The sequence below is a fragment of the Bubalus kerabau genome, chromosome 2 (assembly GCF_029407905.1).
Source record: "Bubalus kerabau isolate K-KA32 ecotype Philippines breed swamp buffalo chromosome 2, PCC_UOA_SB_1v2, whole genome shotgun sequence".
Lineage (NCBI taxonomy): Eukaryota > Metazoa > Chordata > Mammalia > Artiodactyla > Bovidae > Bubalus > Bubalus kerabau.
Genome location: NC_073625.1, coordinates 202,489,495 through 202,511,693, shown reverse-complemented (window position 1 = coordinate 202,511,693; position 22,199 = coordinate 202,489,495).

Here is a 22,199-nt window from a genome sequence, read left to right as displayed (position 1 = left end):
AAAAGAGAAGTGAAGTGAAAGTCACTCAGTCGTGTCTGACTCTTTGTGACCCCCATGGACTATACTGTCCATGGGATTCTTCAGGCCAGAATACTGGAGTGAGTAGCTGTTCCCTTCTCCAGGGTTCAAAAGAGAAGTTGATTACTTTTGTATATGTATTTTTAGGATAAGGTTGGGATGATATTAATATGAATTAGGAAGGTGCCTGGCCTCTTTCACCTAGATTTTGTAGGATTCTCATAAACTCTTTTAACGCTTGGCCATAATACGTGTACTGAGGATTCTGGAGAGAAGGCAGTGAGACAGTTGGTTCCTGTTGTGTTCCTTGTTGCTGCCATGGCCTTCCTTCCTGACCGCCTCTGACAAAGAGCACCAATGCCAGAAAACAAGGAGCTGAGGAGAAAAGTGATCAAGCCATTTTAACAAATCCTGTGTCTTTAGGGGCTAAATAATTTGTCACAGTCTGTTAGGGACGTTATAACAAAATAATGTGGACTGTTTGGCTTATAAAAATGAGCATTTATTTCTCTCGGTTCTGGAGCCTGAAAGTGCATGAATCAAGGTCCTGGCAAATTCAGAGTCAGGTGAGGATGCCCTCCCTGCTTCATAGACAGCCAAGTGGCTCCTCACAGGGCCTGTCCTCACATGGTGGAAGTGACGAGGGAGCCCTCGGGGCCCCTTTTATGAGGGCACTAATCTCACTCACGAGGGCTGCAGCCTTATGACCTTGTCACCTGGTAGAGGACTCACCGCCTAATACCATTACATTGGGGCTTAGGATTTCACCACATGGTGTGGGGGACACACACAGTCGATCTGCAGCATAACCACATCATCCTACTTCTCTGCTGCTTCATCCTCTTAGTTAGTCAGATCAGTCACTCAGTCGTGTCCAACTCTTTGCGACCCCATGAATCGCAGCACTCCAGGCCTCCCTGTCCATCACCAACTCCCGGAGTTCACTCAGACTCACATCCATTGAGTCAGTGATGCCATCCAGCCATCTCATCCTCTGTCGTCCCCTTCTCCTCCTGCCCCCAATCCCTCCCAGCATCAGTTGACTCTTTGGAAAATCAGTCTTCACATGAGGTGGCCAAAGTACTGGAGTTTCAGCTTCAGCATCAGCCCTTCCAAAGAACACCCAGGGCTGATCTCCTTCAGAATGGACTGGTTGGATCTCCTTGCAGTCCAAGGGACTCTCAAGAGTCTTCTCCAACACCACAGTTCAAAAGCATCAATTCTTCGGTGCTCAGCCTTCTTCACAGTCCATCTCTCACATCCATACATGACCACTGGACATCATCCTCTTACATAAGTGCAAATTGTAAGATCACTATCATTCTCAAGATAAAGCAACCATGAGGGGCTAGACTTTTTGCTTGCCTTCTGTATATCTTTCCACTTTCACTTTTTTTTCCTACCTCTCCATTTAAAAAGAAAATATTGGATTATAATTGATTTATAATATAGAATTAGTTTCAGGTGTACAGCAAAGTGATTCTGTTATGCGTATATCTCCATTCTTTTTAGGTTCATTTCAAGTGTAGGTTATCACAGAATACCGAGTAGAGTTCCTTGTGCTACACGGTAGGTCCTTGCTGATAGTCTATCTTATACATACACGTGTGTGTCTGCTTATCCCAAGCTCCCGATTTATCCCTCCCCCCACATTTCTGATTTGGTGAAACCATAGGTTTGTTTTCTGTTTGTAAGTCTGTTTCTGTTTTGTAAACAGGTTCACTTGTATCGTTTTTAAAATTAGATCCCACATATGAGGGTATCATGCAACATTCGTCCTTCTCACCTTATTTAGTATGATCCTTTGATGTTGCTGTGAATGTCATTATTTTGGTCTTTTTAAAATGGCTGAATGATATTCCACTGTATATATATTCCATATCTTCTTTAACCATTCCTCTGTTGATGGACATTCAGGTTGTTTCTGTCTTGGCTTTTGTAAACAGTGCTACAATGAACATCAGGTTGCATATATCCTTTTTTAATTAAGACTTTCTCCAGATATATGCTCAAAAGTGGAATTGCTGGATCAAAAAAGAGTTGGACGTGACTGAGTGACTGAACTGAACCGACTGAAAGGAGTTTTATTTTTAGTTTTTCCAGGAATCTCCATTCCTTCCTCTACATTTTCTTTAGTGAATTTTCTCATTGTATTTCTTTCTTTATTTTTCTTTAATTACTGTATTTCCTTAATTTTAAAGTATTATTAATTGTAAGATATACCATAGATTAACTAAAAGCGTGATGGAAGGGGAAGAAGTTACAATGACTTGACACATCAATTCTAAGAGGCATACTAATTTTATAAATTTATTTATATAGCAATTATCAAGGCTTGTTATGCACCAAACACATTCTAGGCATGTTTCATGTATTAGCTCATTTAATCTTTATAATAACTCTGTCATGGAGTTACTGTTATTGTTCCAATTTTAGAGATGAGGACCCTCGCATAAAGAAACAAGGAAATGGCCCCTACATCACACAGCTGGTAAGTGACGGGGAGTAGGTTCAAGCATAGCAGTTCTTACCACCGCCCTGTTCTACCTCAAAAAAGATTCTGAACCCCAAGAAAGAAGATTTTAGTTGAGAAAATTTTATTTTCGTTTCCCAAGTGATACAGGGTAATAAAGACCAGAAACATAAACATTAAACCACTACCAGATTTTTAGTTCTGTATCAGATCTTTACTGAGCCATACTTGAGTCCTGGTACAGAGGGCTTTGCTTTCAGGGGAAGAGAGGTTCTACCCTTCTACCTCAAGTCACAGCTGTGTCGGAAAAAAGAGATACACGTATAAACCGAAGTGCAGGAAAGAAGACAGCCGTTTGCAGTGTAGCTGCAGATTGTTTGTTTAGATGCTACTCTGAAGGAGAAGGCAATGGCACCCCACTCCAGTACTCTTGCCTGGAAAATCCCATGGATGGAGGAGCCTGGTGGGCTGCAGTCCATGGGGTCGCTGAGGGTCGGACCAACTGAGCGACTTCACTTTCACTTTCATGCATTGGAGAAGGAAATGGCAACCCACTCCAGTGTTCTTGCCTGGAGAATCCCAGGGTCGGGGGAGCCTGGTGGGCTGCCGTCTATGGGGTCGCACACAGTCGGACACAACTGAAGCGACTTAGCAGCTGAAGGTTCTAGACTCCTGCTTGAGATCACACGGTGGTGAGAGGTGGAGCTAGAGTTAAACTCTGACCCTGTGACCTCAGAGTGACTGCTTTGCAGACTCTCCAGTCCTCTCTGCCGCTTCTTAGGGCTCTTTTAAAACTACTACGCAGAAGGATCATCTTAAATCTGAGGCATGAGTTTTTCATTTAGCTGGTCCAGTGGCAGTAATCTTTATTTTTGATCATTTTCTTTTGAAATACTTTTCTGAATGTCACTGCTTGATGAGAAGTAAGGCTGAAGTGAAAGTCGGAGAAGCCAGTGATGGTGTCCCAAAATCATCAAAACTTAGAGCCAGGAGATTGGGAAACGCTCAGATTTTCTGCCCGTGGGCCACGAGTCTGCTTCTGTTGATCCATTGACATCGTGTAAGCCTGAAAGTCACCTGAAGCACACCGGCTCTTGTGTCTGTTTATTCAGTGTCTTTATTTCTCATTATTATTTTTAAAATACAATGTTTAAAATCCGGGTTAGATTTATTCAGTTCAGAACACATGAAAGTTTTTGCTGAAGAGTAAGTGCCTTATAGAATCTTCTCTGCAATCTGTTTTTTCAACCGCCTGATTCTTAAAATAAATTTCAAAAATGCCTCTGGGGCACTCTGCTCAGGTGGAGAAGCTCTATTAGTGGTCTTTTGACCTCATAAGCAGCAGTGATACCATTTCTAAGCAGAAATAGCAGGAACATGTTCACAATCCATTACAGGGAGTATGAGGCCAGTAACAATGAACTTGATTGACAAGTTGGAGAATGGTTTATTCTCTAGCAGGGAAAAGGCCACAAGGCATATTCTCCTGAATGGACAACAAGTTGTCAAGTGACAGAGTTCAGTGGGGCTTTAGGGAACATTCTGCATGTGGCTATAAATAAGCTTGTTCTTGTTTATTCTGGAAACTGGCTCTGCTCAGGAAAGACCTGGAGAGTCATGGAGTCAAAAGCGTGTGTCGTTACCCTGCATCCGAAGTGATCAGAATCATCACCATGCCTTTATGTTGGATGACTGTACCAGGGAGAATCAGCTCTCCAAACAGATAACACCTTATGCAGAATTGACTTATGGGGAAAATTTATCCCCAGTGTAGAAAATAAGTGGAGACATTCAAGCCTGGCACATTTTGAGGACAGACTAGTTTCATAGGAGAAGAAAAGGCCTGTAAAAGATTGCTTGAAGTGGCTAAAATCAGAATTACAGGGAGGCTTGGCGTGCTGCAGTTCATTGGGTCGCAAAGAGTCGGGCATGACTGAGCGACTGAACTGAACTGAATGATTCTAACACTAGTTTCCAAGTTCTTTTTAGAGTCACTGAAAATTACATCAGGAATCACAATTTTATGTCAGTGATGTTTGGGAATGAATCAACCCAGAAGGCCTCAGATCCCACATGACTGGGACTCGCGTCCTCACGGGGGTCTCTGGAGACACGTCTAGAGGGGCTTCTCTGTTGCAGGCTCTCAGGGAGCCCTCGTTTCTTAGTGGCACCGGCAGCCGCTGCAAGTGACACCTCCAGGCTCCCGCTTCCCCGTCTTCTGCAGGTGCCCTTTCTCTGCCATTCAAATAGGACATTTGACTCCCCCTTCCAGGGGAAAGCTGACAACTTGTCCTGCATCACTCAGGATGCCTAGGAAACTACTTTAATTCTCTCAGTATCTGTTACCTTCTGGTTGAAAACCTGCTCCAGAATCCATTTCGATTAGTTTTCATCATTACCACTGCTCTGGCCTTCATTCTCTACGGAGGGTGGCCTACCATCCTGATTTGCCTGCATCCTGGATGTAGGACTTTCTGGACTAAAACTGGAGCGCTCTTGAGCAAAGCAGAATGAGTTGTTCACCTTATTCTCTAAGATACCAATATTCAACTCTATTGTGTACAACGAATGGCCCGACCATTGCAGACAACACAGAGGAAACCAACGTGCAAAAGAAGACAACACCCACTCACAGCTGAGACATCAGTGTAGCCGAGGGCCTGGTCCTTGCTCCTCTTCTCCTTGGTCTAAAAGACGCAACAAACTCCAGCAGTTCTAAAACTACACATCTTCCAGGGGTTGCAAGTATGATGAGCTAAAGGTTTACCCTCCTCCCCCAAATTCGTATGTTGAAATCCTAACCCACAGTGTGAATTAAGGGATGGGAGCACCTTTGGGAGGTGATTAGGTTATGAGAGTGGGGTTCTTGTGAACAAAATTAGTGACCTTGAAAAGGAACCACAGAGAGCTCTCGTCTCTTTCTCTGCCACATGAAGAGGCAATGAAAACACAGCCATCTGCAACTGGGAAGAGTCCTCTCACCAGACCCAGAGTCTATTGGCACCTCAATCTTGGACTTCGCAGCCTCAGGAACTGTGAAAAATACATTTCTGTTGTTTATAACCTACTCAATTTATGGTATTCTGTTAGCACAGCCCAAATTGACCAAAAGAAAGGTTCCAGGCAAAATATTCAGGCAAGTTTCAACATGGGAGAGCTTGTGTTTATCTTTTAGACATAAACGTCTGGCAACACTCTGGGTAGAGGAACAGACCTGGAGTGCATGGGACATGCGTTTCTGTGGCTGACACTCTATCTTCTGCCAGCTAGTCGCTCAATAAATACCTGTTGAATCAAACCATAAACACCCTAAAACTGTATAAAAAGTAAGTGGAAAAGTGTTTTTTAAGAAAAACTAGGTCATCTCATATAAGAAGAGCTCCAATGTAGTACATTCTGGAGTTCATTCAGAGTCTCCTTGGTTATCGAGAACCATGTTCTTTCTGTCTTTTCACTGACCACTGTCTGGGCTTTTGCTATGCCTCCTCTCATTGGCATGAGTTGGGGGTCATAGACCACATGGCCGCATCAGTAGAGGAAAAAGGCAGAATACAGCAGCTCAGACCAGATTTCTCTTTCAGACTCATGAGTTTGATAAAGGGAGTTTAGGAGAGTTAACCTTTAGGAAAGAAAGAAAGAAAAATAAAGTGAGGTCGCTCAGTTGTGTCCAACTCTTTGCGACCCCATGGACTGTAACTTACCAGGCTCCTCTGTCCATGGGATTATCCAGGCAAGCATACTGGAGTGGGTTTTCATTTCCTTCTCCAGGAGATCTTCCCAACCCAGGGACTGAACCCAGGTCTCCTGCACTGTAAGCAGATGCTTTCCCATCTGAGCCACCAGGGAAGTCCAATCTCTAGGGAGGGGTGCAAGTCTCCCAACCAGAAGTGGGAAGGCTATTTGTTGGGCAGCAAACAGGCAGGTCCACTCGCAGGAAAAGTGAGCTGTTATTGGTAATTTGGGTCAAAGATGAGATTTACCATAAAATTAAGGTAGAGGTAGAAAAAAAACTCTGATAGTTTTTAAGCCCTATTGTGGTAGAGACTGACTAGATGTTCATCTGAATAATATCTTCTTACATGATACATAGAAAAACTACCTTCCTAGCTTCCCTTGAAATTAGAATAGGGCCGTGTGACCAAGTTCTGGCCAGTGGAAAGTGGGTAAAAGTGGCTATGGAGAGACCAACCAAGAAAGCCATATCTTCCTTACAGGACTGAGATTCAAAAGAAAAATCAATCTGTGCTAATCTCTGTCACTACAAGTTTTAGGCTTACTTGTTTTTGCAGCATAATCTCTCCTGCTTTGTTTCATAATCTCTTCTGAGTGGGAAAATCTCACACAAACTCCTAGTAGCTGTTTCACTGATGTCAGGCAAGATCAAAACTGGAAACTCCATTCATTCTTTATGATATGTTCCTGTGGCTCCAGAAGTCAGCTTGTATTTAAGAGCTGACTAGATTTGTATCTTGAAAATCCCTCCCCTTAGCAGAGTTTATTTGTGAAAAAATATGGACTGAGCCTATTGATTTATTTTCATCATTTCCACAGAAATTAATGCAAATTCAAGACGAGGTTGGACTCGATTTCCTGCTGTATGACCGTATGAGAGGAAACATTACGGGGTCAGTTATGTGAGTCCTTACTTCTTATGTCGGTCGTCAAACCCCTGAGTGCTGTTATTGTGTCATTCAAACATTTGAGAAAATATGGGCAGATGTTGTTAGTCTCGAGGATTATAAAGATGAACAGAGCCTTGTCCTTATAGAGACAACTGCTTACGTGTCATATGAGCTGTAGTAAAGTGTGCGTGGTGTGGTTAGCACAGAAGAGAGCATTGCTAAAGCTGCCTCGAGGATGATTCCACTCTACGCATCACACAGTCATGGTCTGTTCAGGCTGCTGCACCAAATCTCCATAGGCTGGGCGGCTTGTAAACAACAGAGATGCATTTCTCACACTTCTGGAGGCTGGGAAGTCCAGGATCCGTGTGCCGGTCTGCTCGGTGTCTGCTGAGGGCCCGCTTCCTGGTTCTCAGGGGCCACTTGTTTGCTGTATCAGCATTTGGTGCAGGGGTGAGGGAGCACTCAGGAGTCCCTTCTGTAAGGCCAGGGATCCCATTCAAGGGGCTCCACTCCCCTGACTTAGTTGCCTCCCAAAGTCTCATTAAGATACCATCACACTGGGCATCAGTTTCCACCATATGAATTTTGGGGGGATATAAGCCTTCAGTCTGTAGCACATATATAAAGGCCAATTTAATGATAAGGGTGATGCCAATATTCACTGGCATTAACATGTATCCTTAGTGTAGTGCTCTGTTCTGGTCAATCAGAAGGCACTTTGTTTGTATTACAATCTTGGGGAAATGACTGACTATTTATTCATTGGCTCTTATGAGTTTATACAAGCCAGCTCCAGAATACCACTGGCATAATCAGGTAAGGTTCTCCTCATCAATATATATCAATATAAGAATGCTTTTAAAATACCTTTTCCATTTAAGATTGTGTCATCTACTTCTGCTTTATGGATGATGCCAAAGCCTTTGACTGCATGGATCACAACAAACTGTGGAAAATTCTTCAAGAGATGGAAATACCAGACCACCTGACCTGCCTCTTGAGAAACCTATATGCAGGTCAGGAAGCAACAGTTACAACCAGACGTGGAACAACAGACTGGTTCCAAACTGGGAAAGGAGTATGTGAAGGCTGTATATTGTTACCCTGCTTATTTAACTTCTATGCAGAGTACATCATAAGAAATGCTGGGCTGGATGAAGCACAAGCTGGAATCAAGATTGCTGAGAGAAATATCAATAACCTCAGATATGCAGATGACACCACCCTTGTGGCAGAAAGTGAAGAAGAACTAAAGAGTCCTTTGATGAAAGTGAAAGAGGAGAGTGAAAAAGCTGACCTAAAATTCAACATTCAAAAAACTAAGATCATGGCATCTGGTCCCATCACTTCATGACAGATAGATGGAGAAACAATGGAAACAGAGACAAACTTTATTTTGGGGGGCTCTAAAATTACTACAGATGATGACTGCAGCCATGAAATTAAAAGACACTTGATCCTTGGAGGAAAAGCGATGACCAAACTAGACAGCATATTAAAAAGCAGACACATTACTTTGCCAACAAAGGTCCGTCTAGTCAAGGCTATGGTTTTTCCAGTGGTCATGTACGGATGTGAAACTTGGACTATAAATAAACCTGAGTGCCAAAGAATTGATACTTTTGAACTGTGGTGTTGGAGAAGACTCTTGAGAGTCCCTTGGACTGCAAGGAGATCCAACCAGTCCATCCTAAAGGAAATCAGTCCTTGGTGTTCATTGGAAGGACTGATGCTGAAGCTGAAACTCCAGTACTTTGGCCACCTGATGCGAAGAGCTTACTCATTTGAAAAGACCCTGACGCTGGGAAAGATTGAGGGCAGGAGGAGAAGGGGACGCCAGAGGATGAGATGGCTGGATGGCATCACCATCTCAATGGACATGAGTTTAAGCAAGCTCCGGAAGCTGGTGATGGACAGGGCTGCTGAGGTGCTGCAGTCCATGGGATCAGGAAGAGTCAGGCATGACTGAACTGAATGTTTCTTCATTCATGAATTCTTAAATATTATTTTTGTGCTTACTCTTTGCTCAGCCTTAATATAGATGCTGAGGATATACCATAAAACACACCAGAAACGGCTTTTGTCATTGTGGACCTTCTGTTCTAGTGGAGAGTGATGAATAAAATGGGTTAAAGGGGAACCTGGGATCTTATGGGAGATGCTACTTTATATGTGATGGGCTTAGAAGTCTTTCATTGGTCAGCTCTCATTTGAACAAGCTTTGAAAGAAGGGATGGGGAAAGCTATGCCTATAAAGAAGAAGACATTCAGGTGCAAAGACCTTGAGTGGGGAGTGTGCTTGGTACGTTTGAAGAAGAGCAAGAAAAGCACTGTGTCCTGATTGAAATGAGTAGGGGATAAAGTGGTAGGAAGTCAGGTAATCAAGGTGTTGGGATTAGGAGGGGGATTCTATGGATAACTAAAGCATGTTGAATGCCTTCTCTGCAGCAGCAGTAGTGGTAAGAAGTGTGTGTGTGCTCTGCTTAGTCGCTCAGTCATGTCTGACTCCTTGTGACCCCGTGGACTGTAGCCCGCCAGGTTCCTCTATCCATGGGATTCTACAGGCAAGAATACTGCAGTGGGTTGCCATGCCCTCCTCCAGGGAATCTTCCCAACCCAGGGATTGAAGCCAGGTTTCCCATATTGCAGGTGGATTCTTCACTGACTGAGCCACCAGGGAAGCCCAAGAATACTGGAGTGGGTAGCCTATCACTTCTCCAGGAGATCTTCCCAACCCAGAAATCAAACCAGGGTCTCCTACAATGCAGGCAGATTCTTTACCAGCTGAGTTGCCAGGGAAGCCCAATAATTATATAGCCATTTAAAAATTTAATCCTTTCAAAGCTATGAGGGAGTTCATTTCCCATCCTTTACTAATGATTAATTTGAGGCTTATAGTAGTGTTTTAGTTTGGGTTACTCTATAAGTAAACCCTGAAACAGGATCTGAGTGCAAGTCGTTTATTTGAGAGATGATTCTTGAAGATGCCAACAGGAAGCTGGGGAAGCCAGTCAGAGAAGGGAAGAAAACAGAAAATGATGTTATCAAGGCAACTGCACCCATGAGCAACTGAAGCTCAGCCCATGGGGTAGGGGTGGACTCTAAAAGCAGAGAAAGCATACGCCTCTCAGAGCCGTCATATCAGAAGGGCAATATTTGCAGTCCAAACTTCCATCCGTCAAGGTTGGGGCTGCACCCCAAAGGGCACTAATTCTCTGGCTGTTGGGCTTTGTACTTTTGGGACATTCTTTGGGTCACTGGAGAAAGCCTTTAGACAAAGATGTTCAGGAGTTAGCAGTTGGAAGTTGGCCCAAGGTGTGCAAAGCACATGTAGGTGCAGACATGAGTGAGACACAGACAGGGTCTGTCCCAGGCTGCTAGGCAACTAGCGTTTTGCAGAATCTGGATTTTCTCATAAACCCGTGTGGTGCTGGAGGATGAACTTAAAACATCGGTGGAATCTCTATAAGGCTTATTTCTGTGTCACATGGAAGGTTCAGTTCAGTTCAGTTCAGTCGCTCAGTTGTGTCCGACTCTTTGTGACCCCATGAATCGCAGCACGCCAGGCCTCCCTGTCCATCACCAACTCCCGGAGTTCACTCAGACTCACGTCCATCGAGTCAGTGATGCCATCCAGCCATCTCATCCTCTGTCGTCCCCTTCTCCTCCTGCCCCCAATCCCTCCCAGCATCAGAGTCTTTTCCAATGAGTCAACTCTTCACATGAGGTGGCCAAAGGTTAACCCACTTTATTTAATAGAGGTCAATACAGTCCCATGGTTTTGAACTCTAGTAAAAATTCACAAGTATTCCAATTTGCTTTTTCCTCTTTACTTTTCAAGTTAATTTTTAAATGGGCATATAGTGGATTTATAATGTTGCTTTAATTTCTTCTGTATAGCAAAGTGATTCAGTTATACACACACACACACACACACATATATATACTGCTGCTGCTAAGTCGCTTCAGTCGTGTCCGACTCTGCGACCCCATAGACAGCAGCCCACCAGGCTCCTCTGTCCCTGGGATTCTCCAGGCAAGAATATTGGAGTGGGTTGCCATTTCCTTCTCCAATATATATATACATTCTCTTGTAAATATCCTTTTCCATTATAGTTTATCATAGGATATTAAATATAGTTCCCTGTACTCCACAGTAGGACTTTGTTACTTGTCCACTCTGTATGTAAAAGCTTGTATCTGCTAGCCCCAACTTTCCACTGCATCCCTCCGCCAGTGCCTTCCCTCTTGGAAACCACCAGCTTGTCCTGTGTGTGGTTTTGTTTCTGTTGCATAGATAGGCTCACTTGTGTCACGTTTAGATTCCACACGTAAGTGACACCGTGTGGTGTTTGTCTTTCTCTGGCTGGCCTACTTCACTCAGTATCATAATCTGTAGTTGCTTCCATGTCACTGCACGTGGCATTATTTCATTCTTTTTGATGGCTGAGTAGTATTCCATTATATATATATATGCACACACATATATGTATATATATACATATACATTATATGTGCATATATACTATACTTATATACAATATATATATGTATAGTATACACACCACATCTCCTTTGTCTGTTCCTCTGCTGGTGAACATTTAAGCTTTAAGCTGTTTCCATATCTTGGCTATAGCACTGCCATAGACACAGGAGTGCCCGTATATGTTTGAATTGTAGTTTTCTCTGGACACTTGCCCAGAAGTAGGATTGCTGAATCATATGGTAATTCTTATTTTAGTTTTCTGAGGAACCTCCATAATGTTTTCCGCAGTGGGTGTGCAAACTTACATTCCCACCAACAGTGTAGGAAGATCCCTCTCTCTCCATCCCCTCTCCAGTGTTTGTTACTTGTAGACTTTTTAATGAGGGCCATCTGACCAGTGTGAGGTGGTACCTCATTGTAGTTTTGATTTGCTTTCTCTAATAATTCCAATTTGTTTCCTCCAACAACCCCAAAATGTGACCAAGAAGAATCATGAATTTTATTCCAACATGATCGTAGCTATAAAGACCATTGAAAAGGTGCCAGCAAGGAGATTTTCATGAAGTCTAAAGCCACAGGTGTCTAAATCTAGGATCAGAGATGTGCCCCTAGGCCTGGTGCCAAAGAGAACAGACGGAGTTACTTGGCACCCTCGAAGATTAAACGTGGTTCCTCCTTCTCTGAACTGTGATGGCCAATAAGATGAGGGATGCTCTCATGTGAGAGTACTCAATGCTGTGAGAAAAAGGAGGCTTCGAATATCATGTTAAAAGAGAAGGCTGCGGCATTCTCAGTGAAGTGCCTGTCCAAGCGATCTCACCGTGTACACATATAAATAGACACAAAGCCGCTCTGGCTTGCAGGGAACAGCCTGTGTGCCTGCAGTCTCCCTGCTCATCTGAACATGACACTTAGAAAAAAGAGACGGGAAGTAGAAGTGACTGGAGAAAGCCCTTGGGTGATGCCCATCCGTGTGCTCCAGGAAACCCTGCTGTCCTGAAAGGTAGTCACCAGGCTTCCAGAAGAAATTCTACTGGGAGTGTGCTACAGAAGGCTTTGCATAAATTAAGTGAAACACAACCATTCCTAGACCTGAGAGATCACATTGTTTTCCTCTCCAATCTCCAGTTAGATTATTTATTTGAAATGGTATCAAACATGCCTGTCCCTAGGCAAGGAGTAAAATAGCAATTTTGAGGCTGAGCATAAGGGAAAGAGAGCAAAAGATTAAAGCAATCAAAATAAAACGGGGCATGTTTTGGGGAAAAAAAATGCTAAAGCATGGCAAAAATAATCCCATTCTTTGCTGCTACATAAAGAGCCAACCTTCAATCAATAAACGTTAAGGGCATGTTTAAGACGAGTGCTGTTCTTGGGTGCAGAAAAATGGATATGATGGCACAGAAAGCCATGATCAAAACCAATGGTTTCTAACCATTTTTAAGCAGCAGAATGCTTTTATTCAAATGTAATTGTACATGGAGTTCAATTGATAAAGCAGATAAAAATGCAGCTGCTCCAATAGAGTAAGGGGAGTCCAAGGGCACTGTACCTCTGCCTCGCCTTTTTTCTCCTGCAGCTGCTCCTGTAGCCCTGCCAGGGAATCCTTGCACTCTGCAAAATGGAATTTGAAAAGCAAATATTGGAATGTTGCAGCTTCTATCCATTTCCACTTTCACAGATATTACACACTATTAGCTCCTTTTAAACTGCTAGACATACACTGATAAAGTTGCCAATCTTTCTCCTTTCTTGTGTTCATGATTTTGCAGAATGCAAATTGAGCTGAAAGATGAGCCAATAAAAGTATGGGATTTGAAACCAGCTCATCTCACACCTCCTGGTGTCCCTGCGGGACTGGCAGGAGCCAGTGTGTGTGAACGATGTGTGATAGTCACACCAGTAATAACATTCTTGCCTGACCTCAGGAGCTAGTTTATTTGAACTTCTTGTCACTTCTCAGATCCTCGACCTTGGGACTGTTGGTAATTTGCATTGCTTCTACAGAATAAGTCAGATATGTTTAGTATTTATCTTGAGGAGGTCTGAGACCTTAGGTGAACCCTCTATCTAGTTCGCTGGAATGATTAATTCATAGATCCTAAAGCTAAAGGGTGCTTTCTGTGCCCTGTCTGCCTCGTTCTTTGAAATGCAGCAGGATGGTTTAATGGCTTAAATGCACTAGTGATGAAGGGATGAGGAGGGTTCAGGGCTTCTGGTCCCATGAGGGGCTCTAGGCACAGAATCAAAAAGGGCTGTTTAACCCCTGCTCAAGCCATAACCGGAATGGAGAGGTCCACGGCCCTGTAATTTAAATCGTCACCGGTCTCCAGTGAGGAGGATAAGGTGGGTCTGCGTTGCTCTGTGTGGATGATCTGAGGGGCGAGAAGGCAGCCTGTGAGGTACTTTTTGCTAAAAGAGAAACAGCCGTGAGAGCAGGGGTCAGGAGAAGTACATAAAGTCAAACTCCTAAGCCTTTCCTACCTGCAACCTGCTTTCTTACATGTAAAGTGAGAACAAGAATAAGTACAAAGCTAGGTTCGGTTATTTACTCAAGTTAGTCACACTTTTTACCACCTTCATGGGAGGAATAAAATTTCCTATCACACTGATGGGTTTAGCTATACAACTGGACTGCCCTCATGGTGAGGAAAGATTGAGGTAGGAGGAGAAGGGGACGACAGAGGATGAGATGGCTGGATGGCATCACCGACTCAATGGACATGGGTTAGGTGCACTCCAGGAGTTGGTGATGGACGGGGAGGCCTGGCCTGCTGTGGTTCATGGGGTTGCAAAGAGTCGGACACGACTGAGCGACTGAACTGAGCTGGGCTGAACACGCTGGGCGCCGTGCACCTCACTGCAGTTGGTACTGTGCTTGGCCACGTAACTTGCACAGCTCATGGGATATCGGTAGGCAGCGTGCAGTAGTAGTTAAGCATATGCTTGCCATGAGAAATCCGTGCTCTGTCTGCTAGCTAAACAGGAGAGGCTTGTGGAACAGCTTGCAGCCTATGCAACCAACCCGCTGCTGAACCACAGGTAAATGAGCGAGTGTATTCTGAAGGCCCTGAGTTCTAAGGTACTTTGTTACACAGCATTGGCTAACCAGGACACTTACGTTTTTACAAGGATTAAGAGAGAGCGCATACCAAATCCTTAGTATGCGCCCCAGTAAGCAAACAGTGACCAATGAGGAAGCCCTGCTCTCATAAACAAGGCTCACGGTAGTATTGGGGTCAATATTTTTTCCTTCAAATTTTGCTGATGAGTAAATGAGTATCCTAGTCTTATTCCGGTAGGAAAATTCACGACAGAAAATTCTTTTCACACTGCAAGGCACGCTCCTTTCTGTCCTGCCCCATCCTTCAAATTCTCTCATATCCCATGTGGAACACTGACAAGGGGACAGAGTTAAACTCTCCTTGTGACTTTGTTTCTTTTGAAAAGAGAACTTTTTGTGGCAATCAATGAAAACGGAAGGCTTTCCAAGAGCCTTTTTGGGTATGCAGTGCTAAGGACACGGAAGCTTGTGCCTCTGCCCCTGGCTTCCCATAGCCTGGGGAGCCTCACCTCCCTGCATCACACTTCTCTGATTTGCATAATGGGGCTGATTATAATTGCCAACCTCACAGGATTGTTGTACGAATTAACTAACGTTGTAAAGTGCTTAGAGGTCCATAGATGAAAGGTGCTCTATAAGCCTATTATTATGTCATCAAAAATGAAATTCCAATAAGATTACACTTTCATTTAAATTTCCATTAATTTTGTCATCATTCTAGATGAATTCTCCCTGGTTTTCTAGAGCAAAAATAAATAAATAAGTAGGAGAAAAGGATGATATGTTAAAATATGAAGCATTCATATGGAAAGGAAATTAGCTAGAAAAGCCTAACACTTAAAAGTGATTTTTAAATTATTATCCTTTAATGAATCCTGACCATGTAATCAATATTATGTAAAACCCAGATATGGTCTCTGAGTTTACAAACTAAATTATGAGCCTGACCAATTAAATAGCTAACACTTCCTATTTCGAGTGTGTGGGGATGAATCTATATAAAGACCTCTAACTCAACTTGCTTTTAAATTGGACTTCTCGATAGCATCAAAAGATTAAGCAAGATCATGAGAGTATATAAAAAGTACATTTATGAGAATTCTATTCTGAGTCTGGTATTGTCTCGTATTCTGAAATGATATTGATAGTCGGTGTGGTGACCTGTAGGCAATTAGCACCATAAAGTTTGAGTATAAACTTTCTCATCAAACTGGGAAATGCTAAAATTTCAAACATCTGGTTTAATGTCTTCATTTTACAGATACGAAAACAGACCCTCGGAGTCTTTAAATAATTCACACAAAGTCACATGGCTAGAAGTTGGTGGATATGGACCGCCAAAGGCACTATTCAATACTGTTTTGAAGACAGCTATTTATAGCTATGAACAAGGGAGTTAGTTTCTTACCCATGTTTTAATGTGAATTATTTCTTCCAGGCATCAAAGGGACCTTATATGGATATTTCCAAGCCTCATTGTTCATTGAATAAGTTTCTTGTATTAATGCTAGTAAAATGTCTGCATTCATTGACCAAATACTGATTTAAGAAAACTTAACTTTATTGGGTAACCTAAACACACACAAATGAGCCCTTTTTCCAGGATTGTTGACAAGAGATGGCAGATGTGATGTTGGATTCTGTTTTCTTCTTTGGAAATCTGGGGAGTAGATTGCATATCATCCAGTCCCCCAGCTCTAAATGCCTAAGCCTCTAAGATCCAGGTTCATTAGAAGTGGTGAATGGTATCAGATCCTACGCTTGTAACAAGGAGAGTTCATTGGATTCCACTGAACTTTAATGGCAGTTGAAAGAGATGGATGTTGTTGCTTCATTTTCCATTAGACAGATGCTATATACAGATAACAAGGGAAAAGTCTATTTAGAAGCCTAATGCACACTTATTTCTTAGGTTGTCTCATGCTGCTGATGTCTGAAGATGCAAATTTTCTTTTTTAAATTGGGAGTGAGGGTAGCGGCACCAAGTCCAAGTAAACTTCACTGGTTATGGATGGGGGAGATTACATTTCATGGGAGGAGTGCAGAACTGCCAAAAGAGGGCTGAAAGACAAATGCCTGCCTTAAATATTGAGACAGAGATAGATGGACTGCAGGGAGCAGGCTCAGAACACGGCAGCGAAGCCTCTCATTGCTGGGAGCTGCATTCCTTCTGTAGGTCTGGTTCCTCCTTCTTCTCTGCTGCCAGCTTTATCCACAGATTCACTTTCTGTGTCTAAGACATGGAGAATGTCGGTTGCCTAACATTAAGGAGAATCCTCATGGGAACTTACTCACTCGTTCACCCATTCACGTCTTTCGGGGCACTTCTTACTCTGGGAGGCATTGTGAGAGCTGGTGTCGTGTCTAATACTATTGCTCATTTCTACACCATGCTTCTGACGTGTCACATACTGTGCAGTATGTAGTTACTATAACTGTACAATGTTGTAATTGTATAATTATGTTATCCTCATTTGACAAATGAGGGAAGTAAAACATGTACTCACCATGTTTTTTTATCTTCTGTATCTTATGACATTTTGACACCTTAAAAATCTTGCCTCCCCTCCTCAGGGTAGCCAATTTTCAGAGACAGAAAAGGCCTCAGCCAGGAGTGGGCTTGTCATGAAGTGAAGAGAAAGTCACTCAGTTATGTCCACCTCTTTGTGACCCTGTGGACTGTAGCCTGCCAGGCCCCTCTGTCCATGGGGATTCTCCAGGCAAGGATACTGGAGTGGGTTGCCATGCCCTCCTCCAGGGGATCTTCCCGACCCAGGGATTGAACCCATGCCTCCTGTGTCTCCTACATTGCAGGTGGATTCTTTACCACTGGGCCACTGGAGAAGCCCAAGCTAGCCAGTCCTAAAATATTCATGCTGAGCTGCCTCGCCGTTCCCACAGAAACTCAGATAAAAGCTCTGATTGAGGTTTATCCCCTCACTCCTCTTTAGCTTCAATCCGGTGCCTCCTGCGTGGCCCTCAGGGGCCTGTCCTGCCTCTTGTTTCTTGCAATGGTACCAACTTCTCCATGATGACACTCAGTCATTGTTATAGACTAAGCCTCAGGTACCATTCAAGCATAAAGCTGATAAGGTGAAGAGGGGTGGGCTTGGGCTGTTGACTCCAGAGTCTGTGCTTTTAACATATGTGCTGCTGCTGCTGCTGCATCTCTTCAGTCGTGTCCAACCCTGTGCGACCTTGACATAAACAAGATCCTTCTCGCGAAGGCTCACAGTGCGGTGGGGAACAGTTAGAAGGCAACAGTGATAAGGGAACACGATGCACGCACGTCTGTGCCGCTGTGGCTAGCTCACTCAGTGATACTGTCAGTGAGGAAACAAGGTATATCTTGCTTTAATTAGGATTTGGTTAGGCTTTGTGTAGAACTTGCTGCTTGGTTTGGTACAAGACATACTTAAGTGCCCACACTGCGCTGGTGCTTTCTCGGTTACTGCAGATCCAGAAAGGGGCAGGGTTGGAACTCACGATTGAGGAGCAGAGTGGAGGGTAGAGGCGAAAGAAAAGGAAGACAGCAAAGGCAGAGGCGCCTGAACGAATGACCATAGTGAGGAGCAGCAGGCGCGGCACAGCGGCCGTCAACCGATGGGTCGTCAACCCGGTTCTGAAGAGTAAGTGGGGCACGTGAGCTGCAAAATCAGTGTGAAAAATCGTAGCTTTGGGAATTTTTCTGGGAGATGACACGAGGCAGTGGGGGAGGCATACAGAGTGTGGAGGCTCACTTGGTTGGAAGGATCAGAATTTGCAAGGATTTTGAGACAAGTCATTAGGCACGACCCATGAACTGGTTTGTGTCCTTGAAGCCGCTGGCCGTGCTGACCATCGTATGTGAGGCCATATTATACTCATGCTTTCAAGCCTGGGTCACAAACCTTACTGTATGCCAACGAGGAGCAGGTCCCAGAAGTAAAGAGAGTGGCAATTTTAGGAACTCAGTACCTCTGCATTCAAATCCTGGCTTTCTAACTCACTCGCCATGGGATTTTGGGGAAAGTTACTTAACGTCTGTCTAGTTCAATGGAGGCAATTTCACTTAAGTATACAAAGTGCCTAATACACAGTTAGGAAAAAGAGTTTTCTTTTATGTTCTGGACCTCTCTGGGCCCCTTAACCAAAAGATGTGTACGGTGTCAAATTCTCAAGAAGACTACATGAATTCTAAGAATACTGCAAAGGCCATGATAGTGAGACCCCACCTTGGTGTTTGTCCGTACCCCCGACAGAGGGACAAAAATGAGCTGAACCGATGTTCTGCCTTCCTCATTCCCTGACTAACCTCTTAGCGTTATTCCTTTCTTGGATGAGCCTTAAGCATGAGGCCATTTGTGAATTTTTGGACTATGAGGGGCTATGAGGGTGCATTGGTGAAACATCACTTCTAAGAAGCAAGGATAACACACGAAAAGCAGGATTATGGATAAACGGGCGAGTGATTTGCTTTTCTTTTGCAGTTCCTCTTTTCCATTTGTACAATGCCTCATCAGCAAAAGACCAGGCCCCTCCATGTCCTGTGTCTGCCCGCTGGTTGCTGCGGGGGATTTCCCTAGAGGAGGCACGGGCACCATTTCACGCGTGTCTGCCACGTGCCGTGCGTCCAGGGCACTCAGTGTAAACGTCTGTCTCAGTGGTGTTGGTTCTAGGCTTGCTAACCACTGACTGGTACATTTGAACTCGGCTCTTCTGGGCTTCCCTCTTGTCGATGTTATGAACGACGTGGACCACTGGATTCGCCGTCAATACGAACCTCTTTATATCAGCCACCCAGTCATCATTTGACCTCATGTTCTGGAGCCTCAGAAGCCGATTCATTGTGAATGAGCAGAAGGAATGCAATGCCGTGCTTCTTGATGCCTCTCTCTCCAGAGTTCCACAAGGAAAGATCTGAAGTCAGACTCTAAATTACATCCTGACTCCCTCCCATATTAGTCTGATGACTTCAAGATAAGCAACAATTTCTATGGAACTCAGGTTCCTCAGACATAAGACTGCTGACCTCGTAACTTGTTGGGGTTGTTAAATGAGATAATGTTTAGCCCCGTGTATGGTATGTAGTCAGTATACGGGAGAGCGTGGTGAGGGAATTCCCTAGTGGTCTAGTGGTTCAGTTCAGTTCAGTCACTCAGTCGTGTCCAACTCTTTGCGACCCCATGAATCGCAGCACGCCAGGCCTCCCTGTCCATCACCAACTCCCAGAGTTCACTGAGACTCACGTCCATCGAGTCAGTGATGCCATCCAGCCATCTCATCTTCTGTCGTCCCCTTCTCCTCCTGCCCCCAATCCCTCCCAGCATCCGAGTCTTTTTCCAATGAGTCAACTCTTTGCATGAGGTGGCCAAAGTATTGGAGTTTCAGCTTTAGCATCATTCCTTCCAAATAACACCCAGGACTGTTCTCCTTTAGGATGGACTGGTTGGATCTCCTTGCAGTCCAAGTGACTCTCAAGAGTCTTCTCCAACACCACAGTTCAAAAGCATCAATTCTTCGGCGCTCAGCCTTCTTCACAGTCCAACTCTCACATCCACACATGACCACAGGAAAAACCATAGCCTTGACTAGATGGACCTTTGTTGGCTAGTGGTTAGGACCTGCATTTTCGCTCAAATAATCAAGTTGTCCTGTGATGCACAGTTCAGCAACCACTAACCTCATGTGGTTATTTGCATTTAAATTGGTTTGAATCTAGACAGACCGGTTCCTCAGTTGCACCAGCCTTATTTTAAGTGCTCTGTAGTCGTCCGTGGCTAGTGGCTGCTGGTACTGGATAACATTTCCACCTTCACAGAATGTTCTGTTGGATTGGGCTGACAATGACATTGCTGTTGAACTCTAAAAATATCGTAAAAGAAAATGTGCGATGCACCACATACTTAGAAAAAAAAAACACATCTCATTTGTGTGTTCTATGGGGGTTTTCAACCCAAAGAAATATCCCAAATGCCCACCCTCAGCATGTGTAAAATGTGTAATCCTTTGGAAACAATTAGCACATACGCTGCTCCTCTCCACATTGTCTGGAGCTGTTTCTCCCCGCCCCTCCTCCACATTCAATATCTGTCTGATGGAGTTACGTTCCATATGTGATATTGTTACAGGTGCAAAATTGTTTCTTTCAATCCTGAATGCGGCCGCACATGTGCGGCAGTAGCTCTGAAGGCCAGCACACGATTACCGCCGATCCAGGCCTCTCTCTCAGTCTGTGGGTCAACAGCGTTCTTCTTTGCTTGCTAATGCTTTATTGTCTCTTAGTATACATTGGAATAATAATGGTAATTTATGCAGATATTTTGTATGCATAGCAAATAATGAGAAACACCTGCAGAAATTTCCCTCCTTCTCCGAGTTCAGCAACTAATTATATTTTTAAATAATGGCTACCATTGAACACAATTATCCAAATCACTTTAAGTAATGGAATCTTTTTAAGGTGTTTTTGAAAATTTTAGCACAGTTTTTAAACACTCATTTTTATCTAGAAGATGGGAGGGGAACAAAAAAGGCTAGTGGGCGGCTTACTCACCCAAAAAGCAGTCTCTGCCAAGGACGGATCCATCTTCTAGTCTCCCCTGGGTACTGATCTGGCTCCCAAGGCTCTGACTTGTGGTGAAAATCAGATTTCTCTAGAGTTCACCTGGTTGGTTTGGGCGGCTTGTTCTGCCTTCCCTTCTTCCTTTCTTGATGCGATATGAAAATAATTAGATTACCCCTAAACTTTTTCTTTTAAAAAGCACAAATTGCCACGTGATTTTCCAACAGTTTGAGGGGAGAAGCACCCACTGGGGAGTCAGATGTGTGGCTTCCTCTGCTCTCTGAGTCTCAGTTTCCTCTTTTGGAAGACTGAGGCAGGGCACTTCCGAAAGGCTCCCTGACCCTGAGAAGTACTAGCCTGTGGCACCCATGGGCCCCTGAAGCCCAGCATCAGGGATCAAGTTCCCCAAGACAATCTGGAAAATAATAGCAGTGGTTGACTGAGAGCAAGACTGGGAGGAAGTACACGCTTCCTCCCCATATGAGCCACAGACTGTGGTCTTAATTAGACCAAGTTCCAGACATTTTTTGATCTCTCTCTCTATATATATAATCGATATAAGCACGCGTGCGTATAAGTTGCTTCAGCTGTGTCTGACTCTTTGCAACCCTTTGGACTGTAGCCCACCAGGCTTCTCTGCCCAAGGAATTTCCAAGAGAAATATACCCTGCCAAGCTCCTCTGTCCATGGGGATTCTCCAGGCAAGAGTACTGGAGCGGGTTGCCATGCCCTCCTCCAGGGGATCTTCCTGATCCAGGGACTGAACCTGCATCTCTCACATCTCCTGCTTTGGCAAGCAGGTTCTTCACCACTAATGCCACCTGGGAAGCTCATAATAAATATACAGATGCGGGCATATCTATATGGTGGTGGTGGTTTAGTCACCAAGTCGTGTCGGACTCTGTGATCCCATGGACTGTAGCCCGCCAGGTTCCTCTATCCATGGGATTTTGCAGGCAAGAATACTGGAGTGGGTTGCCATTTCCTGC